A 22,033-nucleotide genomic window follows, 5' to 3' on the forward strand; every position below is an offset into this window, starting at 1 on the left:
CACTCTTTAGAAAACAAAATTCTTGATGTTTTCTTGCATTCCTTTTACACAAACATAGAAGTGTTTTTGAAGTGCAAAAACAGAATCATAGTTTTTTTAAATAGCTAACTTTTAGCCAACCTTCCATCCAAGTGAATCAAAAAGTTTTAAATCCATAAAATACTCCCACATGTTTCTAACTAGAAAGATGATGGTGGATACCAAATTGTAAACTTTTAGTCAATATTGTCTCAGTATTTTTGCATGTATTTTTTTGTTTTGTTATTTTTGCTTGTTTCAACAAACGACAGTTCTCACATTTTGAATGTGTGGTTTTAGCAACAGTTCTCACATTCAAAATAAATTTATATAGACTCTATTCAACAAATGTATATTGAGTATTCCCAAAGTATGAAAAATTATACTGTGCTGTTAGCTTTCCATCTGGATTAGACTTTTATATTGGTTCATATATGTGTTAATTTTATTGACTAATTCTTAATTTTTTAATTAAAAAAATTTAATGTGATATATTTTGCATTCAGTGAAATTTTAAATTATCAGTCCTATTAAAAAGGTAGAAGAAGATTAAAAGAAGATTAAATGTAAGTAAAATTAGAAATATATAGCATATAGTAAGCATATGGTGTCAGGGCTTCCATAATGGTTCAGACGGTAAAGAACTAGCCTGCAATGCGGGAGACCTGGGTTCGATCACTGGGTTGGGAAGATCCCCTGGAAGAGGTCAGGGCAACCCACTCTAGTATTCTTCCCTGGAGAATCCCCATGGACAGAGGAGCCTGGCGGGCTACAGTCCATGGGGTAGCAAAGAGTCGGACACGACTGAGCGACTAAGCGCATATGGTGTAAGACTTGCAGTATAAGCTTGTGTGGACATCTAAGATAGTATGTTATTGGCCCTCGTCGCTCCTCCCCCACTTGCTCTTCTCCATGTCCACACTTTGCTGGATCTCGTTTCCATTCTCTCCCACAGCAGGCATGCCTCTAACTGACTGACTTAGATTGAGTTCATTCTCTACCCTGGGCTTAGTCATTCGAATTGCTTTGGTTAATAGAAGGAAGCAGTCAGTACTTTGCTAGCTCCAAGACTAGGCCTCAAAAGATTTTTCCACTTTATCTCTTGTGCTCCTCCCATCCCTGGGTGCGACATGCCGGGGGCTAGCAACAGGTCCCAGAAGTAGGAATGTAGACATGGAGGGTGAGTTGCCCCAGGCAACTTGTCAAACACAGCCCAGAGCAGAGCTCCCAGTTCACTTGGACCCGGAGCCCAGCTCATATCTGCTATGTTACTTTTTAGGACTGTCACAACAAAGTACCACGGGCCAGGCTGTGTAAACAACGTAAATGTATTTTCCCAGAGTTCTAGGGGCTGGAAGTCTGCAATCAGGGCCTGGTAGGGTTGGTTTCTTCTGGTCTCTCTCCTGGTCTTTCAGATGAGTCTTCAAGATGACATAGTGTTCTCTCTCTATGTATGTCTATGTCCAAATTCTTCTTGTTAGAACACCAATGGAATTGGAATAGGGCCTGCCATAATGACCTAATTTTAACTTGATTAATTCTTTAAAGGCACTGTCTCCAAATACAGTCACATTCTGAGGTACTAGGGATTAGGATTTCAAACTATGAAGTTTTGGAGGACATGATTCAACCCATAATGTTGGCCAAACTTAATCTAGATCAAGCAGCCCAACAGACTCAGGAGCTATAATAATAAATTAGCATTTTAAGGCACTAAATTTTTAAGTAGTTTATAATAAAACTAACTAACCAATACAAATGATATAAAAAGGTATTTACATAGTTACAGGTGATGAGATTTTGAGTAATTTAAAAATATTTTCTTTAAGAGCGACACTACATATTCTTTTAAACTAGTGTTTTTGACTATAAAGTAATACTTTTCCATCATTTTAAAAACAGAAGATATAGTAATATATAAAATATCAAAACAAATATCCAGGGACTTCCATGGGACTTCCGTGGAGGTCCAGTGGTCAAGACTCTATGCTGCCAATGGAGGAGGCACAGGTTGGACCCTGGTTGGGGAACTGAGATCCTACATGCTATGCAGATCAGCCAAATATATATACATATCTGCCAACCTGAGAGGAAATTATCTTCCTATTTACAAACATACATTCATACATATTTTTCCACTAACAGTCATACATATTTTTACCAAAACAGGTATTCTATCATACATACTTTAAACTGCTTTTTTTTAATAAAAATTTTTTCCAAGGAGAGCATTGTTAGTAAGTATAGAGCTCTCTCGTAATTTTAATGACCACATAGTATGCCATTTTATCAATTTCCATAATTTATTTGCTAACTTCTTGTTGGCTATTATATAAATTGTACTTGGAGAAGGAAACAACAACCCACTCCAGTATTCTTGCCTAGAGAATCCCATGGACAGAGGAGCCTGGCAGGCTATAGTCCATGGGGCTGCAAGAGTCGGGCACAACTTGGTGACTAAACCACCACAGAAATTGTACTCATTTTTCATGATTTTTATTTTTCCACTAAACAGAAAAAAATGTAACATATCCTTCTAAAATCTCTGGGACCTGGGATTGAAAACACAAGATACATGTAGAGACTATTCTTGCTAACTGTAGCTTATTGTAAGATTTAGTTTCTCCCAGTCTTACATAGATTTCTGCCAGTTTTACCTTGGTGTAAAGGTAAGTGGATTGAAATGAAAATTATGATAACAAAAAGAGAGAGGATATATGAAGACACATAACGGGCTCACTTTGCTGTGCAGCAGAAAGTAGCACAACATTGTAAAGCAGCCATGCCCCTGCTGCTGCTGCTCACTCACTCAGTCATGTTCAACTCTCTGTGATCCAATGGACTGCAGCCTGCCAGGCTTCTCTGTCCATGGGCTTTCCCAGGCAAGAATACTAGAGTGGGTTGCCATTTCCTCCTCCAACTATACTCCAATAAAAATTAACTTTAAAAAAGAATGATGGTTTCTTTTAAGCAGAGCTGATGGTTTCATTTTATGAAGCATGAATCCAATCAGAATCTCCTCAGTTATCTAGAAAGTGTGTGATGCTGGCCTATGCACTCCAGAAGTGAAGCAGACACAAATGTGGCTTCAACTATCTTCCTCCCGAGCAGGGGGAACAGACAGGGAGGTGTACAGTTGACCCTGAGGAATCGCCACCTTAAGTCCACAAGGTTGCATACGGAATGAGGAAGTAAGTTAGGAAGTAAGTTCAATGTAAATTTGGGAAAGAAGTATGTTTTCTAATGTTTCAATTGATAAACTATACTTCTTCTTAAGAACACTGCTTTTCTTTCTTCAAAAAAGTTTTTTTTAGTTATTTGGCTGTGCTGGGTCTTAGTTGCAGCACTCAAGATCTTTGATCTTTATTGCAGCATTTGAACTCTTGGCTGTGGCATGTGGGATCTAGTTCCCCGACCAGGGATCCAACCTGGGCCCCCTGCACTGGGAGTGCAGGCTTAGCCACTGGACCACGAGGCAAGTCCCTCCTTTTCTTCTTGGTTGTTCTTTCTGAATAAGAGAAAAATAAAATTAGTTTCCCTCACATCTGGATAAATTTAACAACCCTCTATCTCTCTAAGGAAGAACCTCCCAGGTGATTATTTTCTTTGAAGTTCTAGGGTGGTTACTTTGTCCCTGGAGGTTTGGCCAGCCACATGTTAGTTGCGGTTCTGGTTTCTTTCCTGCCTCCTCCCAGTCCCTCTCAGTCAGCCTGGCCACAACAGGAGGTCAGCACTGATCTGACAAGAAGCCTACCACTTCTGACCCCTCAAAGGTGCCCGGTTGTGCTAAACTGTTGGTGCCATTTGTTCCCCAGTTTGGACACCCCTCCTTGGTGGTGACTGGGCACCAGAGAATCTTTACTTCTGGAGAATGTGGTGGTGATGTGCTTGCAGCGTTTCTCCTCCAGGAAGCAAGGTGCTCATTGTGTAAGTAATGTTCCACATAGAAGTGTTTTTCTCTGCAAAGTCAGGAGCTTCCTTGGAGGGAACAATATTTTTATCTAAACACACTGTTTGAATTTAGGTTAGTGTGATACAGAAATTGTACAAAAGCCATGCCAACCTACTTTCTTCACTTCTGTCAGTAAATTTAGAAAGCACAGATTAGTGTAGCTATATTGAGCTTCATTTCATTTAATGCTTTTAGCAATGCTGTATGTTTTTAATATTAGGATTCTAGGGGAAAATATGCCATCTGATAATGTAAACGACAAATGTATTTACTGTGAACTTACTTGCTTTGGATACACTTGGTCAAAGGTCTGGGATTGCATAATGATGAGACTGGGGACCGACAGGTGTACATATATTCAATCAACATGAAAAGGTCTGGGTCAAGGAAGAGATTAGATTTTATACTAAAGGATTCGTTAACAGAGGAAATATTAGAAGTGGAAGATAAGGCTAGAGTCATTATAACAACAACAACAATAATAGCAACATTAATGATAATTACAACAACTATAGTTAACTGAAAGGTTCCTATTGCCAAGCATCAGCCTTAGCATGTCATATACTTACATTGTTTCTTCTCCACAGCATTATAGAGATAAATATTAATATTATCATTATTATGTCCATTTTTCAGATCAGGAGATTGAGGTACAAAGTGATTAAGTGACTTGATCATCACCTTAAAGGTAAGAAGCTACAGAACTGAGATTTTTACCAATCTTGGGCTCTGAATTACAGCAGTATACAGCTTATGATCATCTTTCACCGTTCTGTACTGTGCAAGTTATTATTATCCATACTTTTGTAATAACTATAAACACGGGAGCGGAGAGAAAATTGCTCAAGTCTTCTTGAGAAACACTGTTGCAGGGAGCTAAGACCCAGGCCTCCCTCGCAATGGGCTGCATTATACCTACTGTAGTCATTGCCAAATATCCTTGTCTAGATCTTTCTAAACACAAGATAAAATAGTACTTTTCAGGAATTGCTTTGGGACCTTTGCACAAAGTTTCCTACTGACAAATGCACTGTTCTTGTGGAGGGCACCCTCCAGAGCGTAGGTCCTGGGTTGTCCTGGGTGGTCGGCTTGCAGTAGTTTCTCTCTGGCTGCCTCTCAGAATCATTAATAATGACTTTACCATCCATACTTTCTACACAAATGAACCCCACCCTTCCTCCTAGACCCACTCCTCAAGCCCTGTTTCCTCCTTAGTCACCTCCTTAGTCACCTCCATCCACTTCATTCCAAGGAAGTCCCCGGGCCCAGCCTCCTGGAGAACAGTGCCACTGTCAGTCCACGGATGGCCCAGGCGGTGATCCTGGCAGCCAGGTTGCTAAGGGGGAGAGGGAAAAAGAGGCACTGCCCCTCTCTCACGTGCTCTTCAAGGTCAGCAGAAGCTGCCTTCTCGGGAGCACAGCAAGATTCCCGACCAGTCGTGAGAGAGGGGTCGTTTCTTTACAGATTTAACAAAACTTCAGAGTGATGAATAGCTTCAACATGTCTTACTGATGTCATGTCCAACAGGTATCTATATCCACATTGACTCTTACAAGCTGTGAATCTAACAGCATTTGGGGTAGGCGTTGCACGGCCCAGTAATTAAGTTCATCTCAGGCCTCCTTGTTAAGGCCATTGAGGTCTATGACATCTTGCGTTTTCATTGACTGCAGAGAAGTCTTTGAAATTTTATTGTAATTTGTCCTGTGAATCTGGGCAGCAATCAACACTAAGTACAAAAAAGGAACAAACTGCTGATACACACAGACAACATGGATAAACCTCAACACCTTTATTCTAATTAAAAGACGGTATATGGTTCTACTTATGAAATTCTAGAAATGGCAAAACTATAGCAATAAAAAGACCAGAGGTTGCCTTTGGCCAGAGTTTGGAGGAGGGGGCTGACTTCAAAGGAAGGACACAAGAAAAATTTCCAGGATGGCAGACATGTTTTTATATTAATATCTTATGGTGGTGACTATAAGACTGTACAATTTCAACATTCATCAACTATACATATAACAAGGGTGAATTTTATTATGTGTAAAGTATACCTTAATACAAGTGGAGGAAAACAAAGTAGCTTTAAAGACAATGTGAGAGGAATAAGCATTATGAAAATTGAGAGGAAGGGGTCTGTTCAGACGACTTTAAATGAAGATTGGTTTGAACACCCAGACACGTCATAGAGGCGTCTCCTAGTTTAGCTCCGCAGGTCTCCCACTGCAGGGTTTGTGAAATTCACTGTACTGGGTTGTATATACAAAACCATGTTTCTGTGGATCACTTCTTGGATAATTTAAGGTATTTTCAAGAGTAACTTTGACTACACACGTTTGTGTTTCCTGTTCACTTCAGGTCCCATCGGGCTAGAAGACGCAGGTCCACAGTCATAGTGCTGGGATGGGGCAGCTGGGTTGGATTTTAAGGTCAGGATCTAAGGCTGGACAAACAGCCTTCGAAAGAGAAAGCCGCCCTCTCCACCCATTCCCAAGGCTCACTCCCAAAGCGAGCCGTATTGCGTTCATCATAACTGGCTACCACATCACTTCGGGTGTTCACACTGTTGCTTCAGACACACAACTGCAGCAGTTGTTAGCTTCCAAGAGGGAGGTGTTTGCAGAGCTGGCCTCGTAATTACTTATGTTGGCGTCAGCTTCTCCTGGCATCACCTTGATCAGGGCTGTCACGTTCCCCCAATACATAAGGCGGAGGTGAACAGCTAGCAGCTATGCAATCACCCAGGCCTCACTTTTATCTTGGCAGGATTCTGTGTTAACTTCTCTGGTGTCGACTTGGTCTCTTGACAATGGAATGTTAACCATTCACCCTTCCCTAAGTGTCAGCCAACACGCATTAACGCTCTCTTCTGACTCCATCCAGGCCTTTGCACATACTGTCCCCTCTGCCAGGCCAACTCCTCAGCATTCTTAAAGACTCCACTTATATCCCCTGCTCTTCAAGGCAACTCTCCCTGCTGCTTGCCACCCTCCTCCTCTGCAGTTGGGCTGAAGAGCCCCTCCTGGGGGTTTCCCAGTGCCTGGGTTTCCACCTGCCCAGTGAGGACACTCATCTGCGTCCTTATTGGTCTCCCCACTTGGCTCTGTGTACCCTAACCCAGAGATGCAAAGAAGATGGCTACTTTTCTTCTAAGCCTTATTATGACTTGTAAGAGTCTGGAAAATTTGTGTTAAATAGTAGAGGAACCGAATATCATCCCTCTAGGGCTTCAAATGAGATAGTGGATGTAAAGCATAAAACCTAACACCTGACGCACAGTAGACACAGTAGACAGTATTAGTCTTGCGTTCACTCCCCTAACTCCTCCAAATCCCGCTTTTGTCTGACTCTGTCCCGAGGGGAGAAGTGATTCAATGGAATCCACTCAGAGTGATCCCTCACTGCAAGGAATGATGGGATTTGGTTAGGAAATGTATATTTTTGGAATAGTTTCAAACTGAACTAGTTTTAAGAGGATATAGGTTCATTGATGAGGACATTTTATAGAGTGACAAATGATGACCTCACTTCTTGGGGATATATCTAGGAAATTAGCTTGTACATTAATTAAGTGATAATTGCATTTGGTGTGATCTGAAACTCAATAAACACGTTATTGAAAACTGATAATTACAAATCATAACAATAATAGTAGATGTTTAAATTTACTGTGAATATTATTGAGCATATTCAGAACATGGCAAAGAAATATTTTAAAGTACAAATTCAGTTCTAGAAGTTAAACTTTTTTACCATTAAAATTAGTTAAATATGAATAGGTGGCACAGATTTGATCAGGTGATAAGGACTATTTTGGCCACTAGAGGGAGCTCATACTTTAAAAAATATTTGTAGGGACCACACTGTGCCACCAGCTGCCAATGTGGGTTTTAAAATTAGTAATAACGGTGCCCTGAATTTTTTTTTTTTTTTTTTTGCAGCTTCTTTCATTATTAACGTTCCAAAGGGATGGATAAGTGACAAAAATTGTAAATCAATATGAATATATTAGAAATGTTTTCTAGCAATGTTCAAAAGGGTAATCTCTGATGGCACATACAGTTACAGATATAAATTACTTTCTCTTTTTTTCTAGAACATAAACTGTTTTTTTAAAGGTACTTTCTTTTAAATACAACATTTATTCAAAAGTAAAAGTTTTAGAATTATTTGTTTTCATTTTTTTCACGGATGGGAGAATTGGTATCATAATTTTACTATTTCACATACAATACGTGTGTGAAATATATAGTGTTCAGGGTCATATGAACCTCTGGAATGTCTCCTAAATCTAGTTTTACCCTCTTCTTACTGCCACACCAAGTGCAAGAGCTTGTTCTCCCCAGATGGTAGTAACACTTTTTTATTGGCCTCCTCTCCGTCATAGACGACTCCTGCCTACTGTCTCCCAAATGCAATTGACTGTATTTATACACTGCTCTCAGACTAGTTTTCCTGAAAAAAGTTTTTTATCACACACCTTTCTGCTCAGAAACCCATAGTAATTCCCTATTTCTATAAAACAAAGCCACAAATTCCTTCTTGGCATTTAAGATCCAATTCGATATCACCTCCTCTTCAGGCCCACGAGCTTCGGGCTGGATTAATCCTCTATTTTCCTCAAGTTCTTTTTTTTTTTCCCCCCAAGTTCTCATGGTACTTTTTCTCTGTGAAAGTGGAAGTGTTAGTCGATTAGTCATGTCCACCTCTTTGAAACCCCATGGATTGTAGGCTGCCAAGCTACTCTGTCTATAGAATTCTCCATGCAAAAATACTGGAGTGGGTATCCATTCTCTTCTCCAGGGGATCTTCCCAACCCTGGGATCAAGCCCAGGTCTCCTGCATTATAGGCGGATTCTTTACCATCTGTGCCACCAGGGAAGTATTGACCTTTATTTTATGGTTCCTTGTGAGCATGTCTCAGAGAAGGCGATGGCACCCCACTCCAGTACTCTTGCTTGGAAAACCCCATGGACGGAGGAGCCTGGTAGGCTGCAGTCCATGGGGTCTCTAAGAGTTGGACATGAGTGAGCGACTTCACTTTCACTCTTCACTTTCATGCATTGGAGAAGGAAATGGCAGTGTTCTTGCCTGGAGAATCCCAGGGACGGGGGAACCTGGTGGGCTGCCGTCTATGGGGTCGCACAGAGTCGGACACGACTGAAGCGACTTAGCAGCAGCAGTGAGCATGTCTAGTGTAATATCCAAGAGCAACTTCTCTAAATGTATGAGTCCTTCCTCTGACCAGACAGCAAGATTTGCCTAAGCAAATATTTGAAGCCAAAGTTCTGCCTAAGAGGACCAGACTGGGGAGACATTCAGAGGCGGCATGGATAGAACCTGGTGTTCTATTGCTGTCAAGCCATCACACAATTATTGGTTTAAAGTAACAATTTGATATTATCTCTCAAGATTCTGGGGATTGTCTAGACCCAGCTGGATCATTCTTGCTTGATGTCTCAAGTGTGTTTGCAGTCAGATCGTGGCTGGGCTGGAGTCATTTGAATGCTCAACCAGGCTGGACGTCCAAGATGGCTTCTTCACTTATGCATCTGCCATCCAGGCTGAGAGGGCAGAAATCTCTAGGGGCTCACCAAGCATTTTGTTCTCTTCATGCAGTTCTTCCATGTGAACCACATAGGATTCCTCACAGCATGGTGGTCTCAGATTAGACTTCTTACATGGCAGCTGACTTTCCCCTGAACGGCCATTTCAAAAGACCCTAGTATGAGCAGCAAGGCTTCTTGGACGTCACATGGGATCACCTCCTCCACAGTGCCGGTCCAGACTCAGTGTGGGAGGGGACTGCACAGGAGCCCTGTACTGGGAGGAGTGGTTGTTAAGGGGCCATCTTTGGAGACCAGCTCCCTCACCTGCCAACATTTTCAATATGGAAATCACCTGAAGATAGACCAGTCAGAAGAACTGAGAAGATCAGGGTGATGAAAACTTAATTGCAAGACAAAAGGGAGGGTCAGTCAATATTGTTTAGTATGTCCATAGATCCTTTTGCATTCTCCCCATCGAGAGATGGGGGTTGTTTCCTCCCTCCAAAACTGGACTGGCTTTTCTGACTGTGATGCTATGTAACTTCCAAGGAAAGTTCAAAAAAGGCAGTCACGATATTTCTAACTTGCCTATTGGAATACAAGCTCTTGTTACCTTCAACTTCTATATAAGCAACCTACCTTCCTGAGGCTGCCATGTTGTGAGGAAGCCCAATACAGTTCACATGGGATATTGTACATACGGTCATTATTTAGATGTCATATAAAGTGCAGGCTGGGAATTCCTGATATCCTCTCTCTGGAGGGATGTTTAAATTCTCAGATGCTTAGGAGAGGGTCACGGGATTTGGATAGAGAAATGATTTTGTAACCCTAAAGACCTTCTTAAGACAAAATTGAAGGCTGAATTAGGACTTGGCATGGGCAAGAATAAAGTTACAGAAGGAAGGATACAGAATATCCATCAAATAACTTTGGACCAGCTGCTTTTTCCCTCCTATTTTAGGCTAAGTGTTTAGTGTACTGTTCTTTCCTTTAGTTCACCCTTTGAAACTCTTTTCTCTTTTCTTTTCTTTTTTTTTGTGTGTGTGTTTTTGAACTTTTGTATTGAGGTATAGCTGGTTAACAATGTTGTGATAGTTTCAGTTGAACAGTGAAGGGACCCAGCCATACATATACATGATCCATTCTTCCCCTAAACCCCATTCCCATCCAGGCTGCTACATAACATTAAGCACAGTTCCATGTGCTATACAAAATGTCCTTGTTGATTATCCATTTTAAATATAGCAGTGTGTACATGATCATCCCAAATGCCCTCATTATCCCTTCCCTCTGGCAACCATAAGTTCATATTCTAAGTCTGTGAGTCTCTTTCCATTTTGTAAGTTTATTTGTATCATTTCTTTTTATATTCTACATATAAGTGATGTCATGGATTATTTCTTCTTCTCTGTCTGACTGACTTCTATCAGTATGACATTCTCTAGGTCCGTCTGTGTTACTTCTAATGGCATTATTTCATTCTTTTTAATGGCTGAGTAATATTCTTTCGTATATGTGAACCACATCTTTTTTATCCATTCCTCTGTCGATGGACATTAAGTTGCTTCCATGTCTTGGCTATTGTAAACAGTGCTGCCCGAACATTGGGGTGCATCTATCCTTTCAGATATTCTCTGGATATATATCCAGGAGTGGGATTGCAGGGTCATATGGTAGCTCTACTTTTAGCTTTTTAAGGAACCTCCATACTGTTCTCCATAATGGCTGTAGGAATTTACATTCCCACCAATAGTATAGGAAGGTTCCCTTCTCTCCACACCCTCTCCAGAATTTGTTTGTGGATTTTTTTGATGATAGCTATTCTTGCTGGTATGAAGTGATATCTCTTTGTAGTTTTTATTTGCATTTCTTGATTAATTAGTGAAGTTGAAGATCTTTTTATGTGCCCATTGGCCATCTGTGTGTCTTCTTTGGAGAAATGTCTATTTAGGTCTGCTGCCCTTTTTTTGAGTGGGTTATTTGTTTTGATGCTGTTAAGCATCATAAGCTGTTTGTATATTTTAGAAGCTAATCCCTTATCGGTCACATCGTTTGCAAATATTTCCTCCCAATCTGTGGGTTGTGCTTTCATTCTATTTATTGTTTCCGTTGCTGAGCAAAAACTTCTGAGTTTGAGTAGGTCTTATTTGTTTATTTTTGTTTTTATTTCCAATTTCCTGGGAGATGGATCAAAAAAGATGTTGCCGTGATTTCTGACAGAGTGTTCTGCCTATGATTTCCTCTAGGAGATTTATAGTGTCCAGTCTCACATTTAGGTCTTTAATCCATTTTGTGAAACTCTTTATTTCTTTAAAGATCATTTCACTTAAAAGTTAAAGACTTGCCATGGGCGCTGTAGGTGTGAAAAGCCTGGAAGGAAACCGTTTGGGCATGTTTGGGGAAGTTATGATTGGAGGGGCACTGGCGCCGGGGTCCCACACCGACGCCTTTAGTCCTGCTGCTCTGCTGCTTGTGTCTCTGCAGCTCAGTCGAACATTCCCAGAAAAGTAGTAACAAACAAGCATCCAGTTAAGGAAAGAGGATGACATCGTTAGAGAAAAGAAAACGGGAAGACTTCTGGTCAAGAAGAAGAGATAGTTAGGGGGAAAAAAAAGTCTCGAACCACTGGTCACTCTTTCAGGCTTCCCAGTGGAAACTTGGTGCTTCAGATAAACAAAGGCATTGGCAGGAAGGAAGCTGAAGCTCAGAGGAGGGGGCTGGCAGGCCCACGCAACTAGCAGGGACAACTGGAAGAGAAGCCTAGGCTGGCAATCCCTGGGTCTCTTCTTCAACAACTTTTGGGTCCCTCTTTCAGAAAGAAGGCTCCTGGGGACACCCTCTGGCCTGAGGGACGTGGGAGACTCTGAAGCTGCCCAGAGAGCAATAAATACAGGTTTTTGCGCTTGTAACTGGAAAGAAGTGGGCAGCACTAGAAGCAATAGGGTTGAGGGTATGAGGGACCTTCTTGCCAAACCCATTCCCAGACTTCCTAACTCTCTAGGAACAGAAGAGAGAATGCCATGGCCAGTTTCCTGTCATTCAATCAGTGGAGTCGGGGCCCCCACAAGTGTTCACTCTGAGAAAACAAACGCACAAGAGAAAAGGACGAAAAGCCAGCTAGGCAACTCCAAAGGAATCAGTGGCTAAGCTCATGGGCAACCCGCTTCAGTGCAGGAAATAAGAAGATCCGAGTGAGGTCATTTATTTTGGGGTGGGGGGGGAGGGGCAATAGTGCATACCTGCGCAATTAAGTCAGAGCTCCAGATTTGGGGCGCAGGGAGGAGCAGCCTGCCCGCACGCATTGTAGAGCAACCAGCCTGCTTGCAGAGCAGTCGCCAAGTCCCTTAGGGTCATTAAGAAACTAACCGAAGTTCAACACCAAGAGTTGCTTTCCTGGGAAGTTGCCCCAGGGAGGAGGGGTGGGGGCACTGGAAGGTAATGAGAGTTCCTAGGAGAACTTTTGTGATCCACTCAGAGTATGTTTGCAAATTCCTAGATGCATTCAAAGAGTTACCTTTTCATGAAAATGCCTTTCCCTCAATAGATCGTACTGACGTTTTGGAGTCACTTCTTCAGTGACTTCTTCAGTGATGCGCTTTTCCTTTATGGCCTTTGATCGTCAACTCCCTGCGTGATGTTACTTTGGGGTGAACAATAGATAATAACTTTCTCATGGACTGTTTTGCTCAGCATGTGTTTCTAAAGACAGCTTGAGGAGCTTTGGGGTGTGAAAGAGTATCAGCATGGCCTATCACACAGTATTCTGTACCAAAAAATGAATGAGTTTAGGTATTACAAAGAAAAGAAGGCATAGGTCAAGAATCCAGAAAGGTCAGTAGCTCACCGTCTTTCAACAAATAGAGATTCCTTCACTCTTGGGTGGTACTTCCCACTCTTTTACAAAAGGTGGTACCTTTCTTTTGACTTAACTCATTCTGTTCATATTTTTCAGAACTCCAAATAGGCAGAATTGATTAACTTAATAGTGGGGGTGGGGAGAGCAAATGCTCAGATAAAAAAAAAATCTCTCCTAAGGACTTTTAAGTGGATCCGGCTGCTTTCACCTGATAACTGCTATCTTTTCTGACACTTTCTACTCTCGGTTATGACAAGTCACACCAGCCTTGTGAGCTCACAAGTCACATAGAGGGAAAGGTGGGGACACCTTGGTGCAACAATGGACCCAGAATGGGAAAGCAAAGGGAATGGGCAGCTGGCCACATTAATCAGATGATTTTGTATCCCAGGGAAATGTACAGGCTGCTTCTGGGTCTAAGATGCAACAAGACATTTCTTTGCAGGCTCCTCGCACATGCCACAGAGAGGGCCCTGACCTGGGCCTGCTGGTCTTAACATTTTCCTTTACATTTTTTTTTTTTCCACTTAAACTTTTTCTCTGGAAACAATCACCTGGTGAAGATTCACCCTAGATGTCAGTGAGGCGTCACTAGACACAGCTGGGTTCTCACACCGGTAGAAATGTGTATTTTATTTTATTCTACAGCAGCATGCAGCTCGAGGGATCTTCATTCCCCCACCAGGGATCGAACCTGCCGTCTCTGCAGTGCAAGTGTGGAGCCCTAACGCCTGAACCACCAGGGAAGTCCCAGGAATGTGTCTCAAATGGAATGCCCTGGAATGATTCATGGGGAATCCAGTGAACTGTTTGTGGTACAGGCCTCTGTTGCATAGATGTTGGTCCAGGCAGTGCTTTTTCAAAATGGTAGAAGTTACAACTGAAATTTAATACAGTTAAATATATCTACATATATATTCGTATCTAAGACAGCTGCATAAGAAAGATGCAGTTTTAATGTATCAAATGGGACTGGTTTTCCCTCCCCAACGTAATAATAAAACTTTCCTCTTTCTCTCCTGCAACTTTTCTATGTTTGATTGTGTGCTTAAAGCAGATAGTCTAAAGAAGTTGTAACTATTGCCCTGTGATTGGCTTACAAGAAGCTGAGAAATGAAGAGTTCACTGTTGTGATTATTTAAGTATAACAGCTGCAACAATAAAAATGCCTATATTTGACTGCATTGGAATCTCATAAAATGTCCATTTAAGTTACCCAAATTCAACCACCATTAGTAATAAGGGCTGATAACTGCCTTCTGGTTGTCTCAGTAGCAGATTATTTGGACTGAGCTTCCAACAGGAGACTGACTCTTCACCTGGGCTCAGCCAACAGTGTTGTGTTCTAATGTCGTACGAAAAGGTCACTTCATGTGACATACGTAGAGCTTGTACGGTGGAAGATTTTGAGATCTGTTTTGACTCTTCACTGTTTCTATCATACATATGGATGATGTGTTTCCACCTGGATACATGATGGTGTTCCAGTGAGGACTAATGGAGACAGGCAACCACGAGACATTCCTCTCCATGTGCTCTCACTCTTGATGCTTTGACCTGGAAATTAGAATTAGGAACATTAATATCAGGGAAATGGAAGTCAGTTACCCTGACATTCTCATATTATTGGAGAAAAATCTAAGTATAGAGCTTTATTATTAAAATCAAGCAATTTTATTAGAAACAAAAATATTTTCCTGCTTTTTTATTTCAAGTAGAATATTTGTCTGAAAACTGAGATTTTCTGCAGCCATCTTGCTGGGGTTCAGATGTGAGAAGGGATTTTTGCTCTCAGTTGAAACCCTCTACATCCCAATGCCACTCTTGTGCTCAGAGACAAATAAGTGACTGAGCTTGGTTTGGTTTTAAATCGTAGTTAGGATGGAGTGTTTGGTAGGGGTGTTTGAGCAGGGACTGGGCCTAAGGTTGCTTGGCTCATGAGGCCTGATGTTTTTCCTGACTGAGGTGCTATGATTGAATTTATATGTTTTTATGACTGCAGGCTTATTTCCTGGTTTTTCAGATTTAAAGAAACTATTTGAAATAATAAACTTCCTTTTTCTCTTGTGATTGAATCTATGCTGGTAATAAAAAAAATAAGGAACAGCTGTGCAGAGGGGTAACCATGACTCCAAAACTTCTTGCCAACTTTAGTTAACAACAAAGGCCTGAAATGCAAAAAGTGAAAATCTTTTTGGGAGCCAGCATTCTGGTCAGCTTCATCCTAACCCTTGTGGTATTCTTGATGTTGCATGCTTGGGAGAAAGCGGTGAATCACGGGGTTTTAATCCTGGAGATTTGGGAGCTGGGGGAAGCATTATGGTAGAATTTCCTTTTTGCTACCTGGTCTCATTTATTGGTAAATCTGAACCCCACCATCAATCCCTCTTTTCCTCTCTCCAGGTATATATACCTACTCAACTCCCTAATGAAAATAAACTCTTCAACAGCAGACCTCATCCTAGACAAAAGCAGAAGGGAGCTGAACACGGACTTAAGGAAAGTGTATAGATTCCTTATCCTCTACAGGGAGAGAGAAAGTACAGAAAAATAAACATTTTTATTATCTAATATACACAGTTTGACCTATGTTTAGTGCTGTGCATTATTATTATACTGGAACCTGAGTCTCAAGAACAAGCTTCTGGAATGCAATTCTGGTCTGCATGTTTGATTCTGTCAAAGGTGTTTGGGAATTGAAATTCTGTCTTATTTCCCCACTAAACTCACAGTGATTATACATGATTTTCTGAAACTGAGCAGAGCCAATTTCTCATGTCTACAAATGGTTCATATTGACACAAGGTGGTGAGGAGATTGCTGAAATGGCTGTATCTTGGGAAAACTTTATAAGAAAGATGGTGTATGAGAAATGTTTGATGAAGGAAAAGGACAGACAGGTGGAGAAGAGAAGCCAGGGGGAGTTTGGAAGGGGGCAAAGAGCTTGGTATTGCAGGAGTGGGTGTCATGTGATGGGGTGGGATGAGTGGAACCGATTGGCTAGAACTGAGACCTCTGTCGAGTTAAGCAAAGGGTTGCAATGGAAGTGGTGTTTGGCATGAACCTTAAACTAATGGTTATGATCTCTAATTTAAAGAAGTAGGTTAGCAACTTAGATTCATGAAATGATTGAATGTTAGCTGTTGGTAAATTTCTCAGTGAGGTGCTATAGTTAAAACGGATAACCGAGGACCTACTGTGTAGCACATGGAACTCAGCTCGATGTTATGTGGCAGCCTGGATGGGAGGGGAGTTTGGAGGAGAATAGGTGCATGTATATGTATGTTTTAGTCCCTTCACTGTCCATCTAAAACTATCACAACATTTTTTGTTAATTGGCTATACCCCAATACAAAATAAAAAATTAAAAAATTCTGAGTGAGGGATAATGTCATGAAAAAGAGGCATGAGAAAGATTATTCTTAATCCCTATGGGAGAATCTAGAGGAATGAACTGTAGAAAAGGTTGAATAATCTACAGTGGGGCCTAAAGGGCCATGACTTGAGTCAGGTGTGTAGCAAGAGAACAGATCAAAGTATTGTACGTGAAGGAAAGAATTACTGTGAGAGAGTGACTCCAGGATTAGAGAAGAGGCTAAGAAACACTGTGGTTGAAGGGAAACCCAAGGTAAAGTAATGCCACCAATGACAATGGAGGAAGTGGAAAGAAAGAGGAACTGCTGCAGTAAAAAGAATGATCAGTAGGTGTAGAGTATGGCACGTAACAACTTCTTGAGAGGTAAAGTTAGCAGAAAGTTGTGGTACATAAAACATTTTGTTGATGTCTAAATGGCCATGTTTAAATTTTATGTTGTTATTATTGCTGTTCAGTTACCCAGTCATGTCTGAATCTTTGAGACCCCATTGACTGCAGCACGCCAGGCCTCCCTAACCCTACCCATCTCCCTAACTTTGCCCAAGTTCATGTTCATTGCATTGGTGATGCCATCCAGCCATCTCTTTCTCAGCCTTCTTCTCCTTCTGCCCTCAGTCTTTCCCAGCATCAGGGATTTTTCCAATGAGTCAGCTGTTCGTATCAGGTGACCAAAATACTGGAGTTTCAGTTTCAGCATCAGTTCTTAAGATTGACTGGTTTGACTTCCTTGCTATTCAAGGGACTTTCAGGAGTCTTCTCCAGCACCACAGCTTGAAGGCATCAATTCTTTGGTGTTCTGCCTTCTTTATGGTCCAGCTCTCACAACTGTATGTGACCATGGGGAACACCATAGCCTTGACTATACACACCTTTGTCAGCAGAGTAATGTCTCTGCTTTTCAACACACTGTCTAGGTTTGTCATCACTTTCCTGCCAAGAAGCAATCATCTTCTGATTTTGTGGCTGCAGTCACCACCCACAGTGATTTTGGAGCCCAAGAAGAGGAAATCTGTCACTGCTTCTACCTTTTCTCCTTCCTCCTTTGCCCATTTGCCATGCAGTAATGGGGCCAGATGTCATGATCTTAGTTTTTTTTAATATTTAGTTTTAAGCTGGCTCTTTCACTCTCCTCCTTCACCCTCATCAAGAGGCTCTTTAGTTCCTCTTCACTTTCTGCCATTAGCGTGGTATCATCTGCATATGTGAGATCATTGGTGTTTCTCCCTCCTGTCTTGATTCCAGCTTGTAACTTGTCCAGCTGGGCATTTCTCATAATGTGCTCAGCGTCTAGGTTAAACAAACAGGGTGACAGCAGACAGCCCTGTTGTACTCCTTTCTCAGTCCTGAACCAATCATTGTTCCATGCAGGGTTTTAACTGTTGCTTCTTAACCCACATATAGGTTTCTCAGGAGACAGGTAAGATGGTCTGGTATTCCCATCTCCTTAAGAGCTTTCCAAAGTTTGTCATGATCCACACAGTCAAAGGCCTTAGCTTAGTCAATGAAACAGAGGTAGGTGTTTTTTTGGAATTCCCTTGCTTTCTTTATGATCCAGCAAATGCTGGCAATTTGATCTATGGTTCCTTTGCCTTTTCTAAAACCAGTTGATGTCTACAAGTTCTTGCTTCACATAATGCTGAAGCCTAGCATTCAAGATTATAAGTGTGACCTTACTAGCATGGGAGATGAGTGCAATTGTCTGATGATTAGCACATTCTTTGGTACTACCTTTCTTGGGGATTGGGATGAGGATTGACCTTTACTAGTCCTGTGGCCACTGCTGGGTCTTACAGATTTGTGGACATATTGAGTGCAACACTTTGATATCATCATCCTTTTGGAGAAGGCAATGGCACCCCACTCCAGTACTCTTGCCTGGAAAATCCCATGGATGGAGGAGCCGGGAAGGCTGCAGTCCATGGGGTCCCTGAGGGTCGGACATGACTGAGCAAATTCACTTTCACTTTTCACTTTCATGCATTGGAGAAGGAAATGGCAACCCACTCCAGTGTTCTTGCCTGGAGAATCCCAGGGATGGGGGAGCTTGGTGGGCATCATCCTTTAGGGTTTTGAATAGTTCTACTGGAATTCCATCACATCCACTAGTTTTATTAACAGCAGTGCTTCTTAAGGCGCACTTGACTTCACACTCCAGAATATCTAGCTCTGGGTGACTGAGCACACCATCGTAGTTATTTGATTCATTAAGATTACGTAGATAATGTAAAAGACTTCTCAGAAAGATGTTTATTTTGATCTTTACCTTAGTGACAGCAGTTTGACTCACAAATGTGTCTTTTAGCAGCTGGTAATTTCTTCCAAAGAATCACTTCCTTGGCTCTGGGAAGGCACACTTTAAGAAGTGCAAGAGCTGGGATATGAGGGCACAAGAAGCAAAGTAGATGAACAGTGACATGGGGAGATTAAAACAAAAACAGAGTGAATGTAGGTACCATGTCAGGAGGTCTTGCTTGTGCTTAATGGGTTCTGGAAAATCACTGATGGTTTTTTAAGCCAGAGGGTGACATGGTCAAGTGCATGTTAGAAAAACCCAACTGGCAGCAGTTAGGACTGGAGATTAAAGAAGAGGGGATCTTACAAGTGAGACTGCTGCCTGCAAGGGAATTATTTAAAGAATGAATAGAAATCCCATTTGCTAGAAAATATTAGTTATGAAGATTCTGATATTGGGACAACTAAATCACTTGGGCTAAATTTCCATTATTTTTAGACTTAACAGTATGAACAGGGTATATTAGAGCTATACTACAGAAGGTCATTGGATAGTTAAAGGTTGAAAAGGAGAAGAGGAGACTTGCATGGTGGTTCAGTGGTTAAGAATCTGCCTTGCAATGCAGGGGATGTGGGTTTGATCCCTGGTTGGAAACTAAACTGCCACATGCCACGGAGCAGCTACTGAAGCCACGTGAGCCACAACTAGAGAGTCTGTGCGACACAAAGAAAGGAATCACATGACACAGCAAATATCCCAAGGGCAGCAACTAAGACCTGAGGCGGCCAAAGAAATAAAAATTAAAAAAGAAAAAAGGAGAAGGTATATAGAATATTCTTAGGATATGTGTGTATACAGAAAGAGAATTGGTTTACTCAGCTGTGGGGGCTAACTAAACAAGCCCAGGTCCACAGGATAAGCAGTTAGGAAGGGAAAGTAACTAGCCAGCTCAAGTTCATGGATTTCCAATTCATTATTCTGAGAGAAAATTATACCAAACTGTTGCCTCCACTTTTGATAGGAAGAAACTGGTGACAATTTCTATTTTCAACTTTTTTATTGTCAACTGTTTTTAAATAAGAAAATGAATGTAAGGTCTCCTCTGGTGGCTCAGTGGTGAGAAGTCTGCCTGCCAATGCAGGAGGCACGGATTCTATCCCTGATCCAGAAGGATCCCATGTGCCACAGAGCAGCTAAGCCCATGCACTACAACTGTTGAGCCTGTGCTCTGCAACAAGAGAAGCCACTGCAACGAGAAGCCTGCACACTGCAACTAGAGGGTAGCCCCCACTCTCCACAACTAGGGAAAGTTCTCATCAGCAACAAAAACCTGGCACAGTCAAAAATAAAGAAATAAAATTTTTTTAAAAAAGAAAATGAATGTGAAATACCAAGTCAGGCAATACATTAAAGATTTCAAAGAGTAAGACAATGTAAATGAGGAGCTAGATCATATGAAATTGCTGGAAGAAAAAAGAGGAGAGAATAAAGAGAAAGGAGGAAAAAAGAGAGGAAGGCGTCTAGGCTGGCATTTGCTGGAGTAGACACCCACTTAGACCTAGCAATACTGCCACCCTCCAGTGGTTTGGACTTTTTATTAAAGAGTTTCAACTATGCCGTGCAATCCTTAACTTACATTGCTAAAGTAATTTATTCTTTCAATAGGTATCTACTGAGCCTCTACTACATGCCAGACATATGGCATATGTAAGAGCTAGGTAAACAGCAGTAAGCCAAGGAAGGCTTGTTGTGGCTGTTTCGTTTACCGCATCTTTTCTCAAGCCTGTGCATAATGAAGTAGGAATACATATAGGGAATGTAAGATATATTTTCATCCTAAGATAAAATCAGAAGATTAAAGAAATTCTAATCTGATGTTTAAATATTTCTCTGATGCTTCTATGTTTTTATTTTCATAGAAGGAAGTCATGATTATTACCCCTGTTTAGACACTTCCAGTCAGACATTACATGGTTTGTCCAAAATGATGCTTGTCCAATTTTTTTGAAACTTAATATAGATAATGAACAAAAAAAATCCAGAAAAACTGTGATTTTCCCAATGTTAAAATTTGATCATCAATAATTTCCCTTTGGTCTTCAGGAATTAAATTTGTTTAAAGGTTTTAAATTATCTTATAAGAGGCCTTGTCTTTTAAAGTATTTACATATCAAATAATGTGACGCTTAGAATTTTCTTCAAAATAATCTGGAGAAGAGAAAGTACATGAATGTATGGATGAAATAGGATTATGGAGTTGACAATTATGTTGAAATAGGAATTGGAGTTGATAATTATGAAAGCTAGGTGACAAGTACATTGTTGTTGCTATTCAGTTGCTCAGTTGTGTCCGACTCTTTGAGACCCCATGGACTGCAGCATGCCGGGCTTCCCTGTCCTTCACTATCTCCCGAGTTTGCTCAAACTCATGCCCATTGAGTCAATGATGCCATCCAACCATCATCATCCTCTGTGGCATTCCTTATACTATTTTGTCCACTTTATATATACTTGACACTTTCCATAATAAAACACTTTTTAAACTATCATATGATATATAGAATAATATATCTAAATATATATGTATATATGGCATGTAATATATAATATATTTTATATAAAATATATAAACTATTATATGACTTTCTGGTGTGCTTAGAATCAGAATGTGAATGACAGATGAATTCAACCCACAGAATAAGAATTCTGCCACAACAGTCCTTCAACAGTGTTTTCAACCCTCTGAATGAAATGCCAATGTGATTTAATGAGTCAATTCAATGGTCTTTATAACAATATTTTATGTGTACTATCCTTGAGGGTCATGTTCTTGAAAAGAATTAGATAACTAAGAGAAGGAAAGAAAAACTTGTAACATCTCAGTTGTTTAACTAATTTGGAAGGAAAATAAACAAAAGTGTTTTTAGAGCCAACTTGAACATTTGGTGTCCATGGAGAAATGAAAACACTCTGAACTGAGATTGTAGATACAAGGCAAACAATACTACTTACCGACTGGAGAACCACGGCTGAGCAGTCACGT

The 22,033-nt window shown here is 41.0% G+C and overlaps 1 long non-coding RNA gene across 1 annotated transcript in view; it reads left to right on the plus strand.

Moving 5' to 3' along the window:
• Nucleotides 1-22,033, plus strand: part of LOC109563805 (uncharacterized) — a 52,111-nt gene that overhangs the window by 6,041 nt on the left and 24,037 nt on the right. Inside the window, exons 3-4 of the long non-coding RNA XR_011568433.1 lie at nt 3,834-3,945; nt 4,607-4,658. This is a non-coding gene — a long non-coding RNA (uncharacterized lncRNA). The remainder of the gene's footprint in view (nt 1-3,833; nt 3,946-4,606; nt 4,659-22,033) is intronic.

Source organism: Bos indicus, chromosome 9 (assembly GCF_029378745.1).
Source record: "Bos indicus isolate NIAB-ARS_2022 breed Sahiwal x Tharparkar chromosome 9, NIAB-ARS_B.indTharparkar_mat_pri_1.0, whole genome shotgun sequence".
NCBI lineage: Eukaryota > Metazoa > Chordata > Mammalia > Artiodactyla > Bovidae > Bos > Bos indicus.